Below are 5,249 nucleotides of genomic sequence, written 5' to 3'. Positions count from 1 at the left end.
TTCTTAACAATAATACATAAATGTCTTAGTTTTTACATCGAAAATTTGCAACAAAAACACAAATGTTTACAATTACACAAAATTGCACAAAATCCAAGTGAACGAGACCAAATACACCTCAATTAACTCAGAAATGCACCAAAATTACTTAATGATTGCGATATACAAATTCGGTTTGAAAACAACACAAAAAAATAATTGAATTATCAACAAAACACATCCAAATTAATTTTGAATCAAGCAACATCATCAATATGGTAAAAATTCTACGATAACGACAATATTAATGACGATAACGATATGTATAAGAAGAAGACGACGATGACTATAACGATGATGATCATGATGATGAAGATGATGAAGATGATGAAGGAGAAGGAGGAGAAAAAATTCTAATGAGAAAAGAAGAATGAGAGGAGGAGGAGGAGGAGGAGGAGGAGGAGGAGGTTGTAAACCCCGCGTAACTACTGAATAATTAGCAAATAAATTAATTATTAATAAAAAATTAGAAAATAGAATTTTATAGTTTAATGAGTTAGAATTAAGAGTAAAGTATCGTTTTTGTCTCCAACGTTTAGGGTAAGTCCCAAAGTTGTCCCTAACGTTTTAATCGTCCTATTTAAGTCCCTAACGTTTTTAAAACTGACTCAATGTTGTCCTGCTGTTAGGGATCCGTTAATAGAATTGACGGTGGACAAAATTGAGACGATTTTGAAACGTTAGGGACTTAAATATGACGAAAATGTTGGGGACAAAAATGATACATAGAAATAAATTTTAATTTTATCCTTCAATAATATCAATTTTTTACTATACATAGTATTCAATTATTTTTTAACCACATCTAAGTAAATTACACTTAATCATATTACTTTCATTTTAAATTAATTAATTTTTTATAATTTTACTCTTAAAAATTTTTAGTTATCATGAAATGTTTGTAGAATGACTACTATATAAACTTGTAGAAAAGAAAAAAATAATATATATACAATAAAATATAAATTATATCTTTTGTCTCTAATGTATCAAAATTCTTTAAAATTATAAAAAAATAAATTTATTTAAAATGAAAGTAATGTGATTAAGTATAATTTATTTAGATGTAATTAAAAAAATTAAATACTATGTACAGTAAAAAATTAATATTATTGAAAAATAAAATAAAATTAAAATTTATTTTTATGTATCATTTTTGTCCCTAACATTTTCATCCTATTTAAGTCCCAAAAATTTTAAAATCATCTCAATTTGTCCCGCCGTCAATTCTGTTAACGGATCCCTAACGGCATGACAACATTGAGTCCATTTTGAAACGTTAGGGACTTAAATAGGACGATTGAAACGTTAGAGACAATTTTATGACTTACCCCAAACGTTAGGGACAAAAATGATACTTTACTCTATAATTAATTAAAACATTAATTTTGACACTAATTTTAAAAATTTTGTCCCGAAAATTAGGCCAAACCGGGCCCAAGGCCCAATCCAACTTACTTAAACACATAAGCATCAACTCTTCTCGCCCTCCAACATAATGAAACACTATGAGCATCCATGGAAGGAGAAGGAAGAACTTTCACTCCAATCCTTCACTAAATTTCACATATCTCATAACTCCGAACTCCGATCGCGGTGCCATTTGCGACTACGCGTCCACCGCGTCGAGCTCTAGAAATCCCAATACTCAATTTGGTAAGAACTATAAAGCACAGACACTTTGCTGAGTTGCTGTGTCAGCATGTCGAGCACATTTTGAACACGTCACTCACCGACACTTGTCCGACACGCGTGTTTGCTGTGTCCAACCGTATCTCAATAAAAATAAAAAATTCTTCTCCGAATATGCTTGGACACAGCTAAATACCATCACGTGTCAGCGTGTCCAGTCTTATTCTTAACATATATTCTTGAAATATATTTAGATATAGTATATATTATTATTTTTTAAAACAAAAAATATTTTAAATACTTGATATAATTAAAATAGACATTAATAATAATTAAAAAATTAATTTATATTTTAATATCAATAAAATATTAAAATATCATTACGATTTATCTAAAAAATACTTTATATTTCATATGTATGCGTGTCCCCGTGTCTTATAAGATTTTAAAATTCGCGTGTCAGCGTGTCCCGTGTCGTGTCGTGTCCTGTGTCCGTGTCAGTGCCGTCCATCGCAGGGTAAGAAAACCATGTTTTCATCCTCAACCTCTCTTCTCCCAATTTTGAAATTTCAAGGTTGTGGGTATTGAGATTTTTAATTCTTTGATGTTTTAGAGTCCAATTAGCTTGAGAGATTTGCGGGTTTTCATTCGATTAAGGCACATATAAGGTAAGAACTCTCAAGACCTTGTAAATTCTTGGATTATGTGAGTTTGAGTATTGAAATTTGGTATATGAATCTGATAATATGTGTTAAGTAGAGTATATGTGAACTTGGAACTCATGTGAAGAGATTAGAAGCTTGGTGGAGCTTTAGGTGCTAGAATCTTGAAGGTTGAGGATCTTGGGCTGAGTTTTGTGCCAACTTGTGGTCTCTTTAGTTTATGAGAGAAATCGACCAAGGTATTATTTTAGTTTCTCGTATATAATATGTAATGTGTCGTAAAAACTTAGGCTAGACGACCTAGGATAAAATGAATTGTGTGTTTGATGCCTATTTAGTGATTTTAGTTAATGCATTATGGGTTAGATTGATGTGGATATTTGGTACGTTGGTGAAAGGTATGAATATGGTGTATGGTTAATGAGGTGATGGCTTTAATGAACTATAACGATACATTAATGATTGATGTTGTAGCGAGATTAATGAACATGAGTTATTATTGTTGGTATATTGATGAATAATATGTATTGAATGTAATTATTGGAGTTGGACTTGATGTTTTTGCGGAATGGGATATCATGATATGAAAATAAAGTGTTGAGGTGTGGTTTGGTATGTATTGGTGCTGTGTATAGTTGTCAAAAATTAGTAGGAAATTGTAATTTGGTGAAAATAGAGGTTCGAGCATTTTTGTGAAAAATTAATTTTTGACTGAACTTTGGCGAGTCATAACTCGGCTTCCAGATCCCCAAATCTTTTTAAACGTCATTTGAAAATTGAATCCGTGAAATTTACGCCGTTTAAAGAACGAATTCAAAATTATTTCTAATGAAAAAGTTATACATGTCGGAAGTTAGATGTGAAAAATGTGAATTCTGCACTATTAGTAGTTTTTTTAAGGAAAATGAAGGGGGCACGTACGCGGAAGGATGGCTGCCTACGCGGCCATTCGCCTCTGTCCAGTACACTCGTGTACGTAAGCAAGGTTTGCATACGCGGCCTGGGAAAATGTGGCACACGCATACGCAAAAACATGGCTGCTTAAGCGACCATTTGCCTCTATCCAGAATGCTCGTGTACACGAGTTGGGAAAAATCAGACCACCGCATATGCGGGACATGGTTTGCATACGCAAGCCCTATTTTTCAGCAACTTGAGTTTTATTATTTAAATATGATTTTGAACTTCTAAACTTCTATTTTTACTCTCTAAGACCCTAGAATTGAATTGTAATGATAGTGAAGGGGTTGAACTAGAAAGCAGAGGTAACTTGGAAGTAAAGGGAGCCTGAAATATGATTAATTATGTATGAGAAGTGCATTAATGTGATACATACATACATACATAAATACATACATACATACATACATATATATATATATATATATATATATATATACAATTTTTTATTTTACTTATATTCAATTTATTTTAATTTTAAAGTCACTCATTTTAAAATTAATAATATTTTATTCAACTATAAATTTTATTAAATATATACAAATTAAAAATATAAACAAAAAAAATTTATTAATCACAATTTATTTTTTTATGATTGTATGATATCTATTAATATTATTTTTTCAATAAATACTTGTAGTATATAATAATAGGTAAAAACTCACATGCAGTTATTTTCATATGAAGTTAATAGTTAAAAAATTTTAGATGATATTTAGTCAAACTTGTCAAATTATCTACCGGTTCTTAAATATCAACTTCACATGAAAATAACTGCATGTGAATTTTCACCTATAATAATATAATAATACAATAAATATAAACTAATTAATAAAATATTAAAATTTGAAAATAATAATTATTTTTATAGAAACAAAATAAAAGTACTTATAATAAAAAATAATTAAATTTTATATAATTATTTAATTATACCGGGTTAACCAGTTCGACCAGTGGTTCACCGATTGAACCAATGACCTAGTAACCCAGTAACCTTATATCGGTTCGGTTCTCATGTCCATTAGGCTGGTATGGAGTGCAATAATTTGCATGAGTTTAATGCAGGGTAGACTTGTAATTACTTTGTCCAAAAGATATTTTTTATGTTTGGGTCTTACAAGTAAGTGGACAAACTTCAATAAATTATTATGGTTTCTATTTTTCCTTTTCCTAATACTGGTCCAGTATAAATGGTTATGGATTTGTGAAACAAAACATCTTCTTCATTTACTGAAATCAGCTATCTTTTGTGCAAAACAATGATCTGTTTAGAGAAAAGTTTATAATTTAATTCTAATAAATAAAAAATTTTAATATAAAAATACAACAACGATTAAATTTTGTAAAATATTTATTATTCAATACTAAATATTTTTTTCTATAATATTTGTATAATAATTAATAGATAAAAAAAGATTATGATACATATCGAATTTTGTTAATGTTTAAATTAAATAAATTGTATTTTTAACTGCGAAACAAATTTTATTTTATTTTGCGAGAATATCATTCTTTTATAATAGATAATTATATAATTATTTCTTTAATTACATCTAACTGAATTACTTTTAATTATTCTTAAAATTAATAATAAATTATCTAATATAATTTAGATACATTAATTTATAATTTAAAATTATACGCTATATTATTTAAACTAATAGATTCTAAATATCAATATTAAAATTTAAAAATTATTAGTTCAAACTACGTCCAACTATCACATTTAAAATAAATCTAAATAGATCCAAAAATAATAATCAATGTTGTTGTATTTTTAGATTGAAATTAAATTTTTCTCTAAATAGATCCTTTTTTTGCACAAAAGATAGCTGATTTCAGTTAATGGAGAGGATGTTTTGTTTCACAAATCTATAACCATTTATATTGGGCCAATATTAGAAAAAGGAAAAATAGAAACCATAATAATTTATTAAAGTTTGTCCACTTACTTGC

The sequence above is a fragment of the Arachis stenosperma genome, chromosome 6 (assembly GCF_014773155.1).
Source record: "Arachis stenosperma cultivar V10309 chromosome 6, arast.V10309.gnm1.PFL2, whole genome shotgun sequence".
Taxonomy (NCBI): domain Eukaryota; kingdom Viridiplantae; phylum Streptophyta; class Magnoliopsida; order Fabales; family Fabaceae; genus Arachis; species Arachis stenosperma.
The sequence above is the reverse complement of the archived record's forward strand: the minus strand, read 5'-3'. Positions refer to the sequence as shown.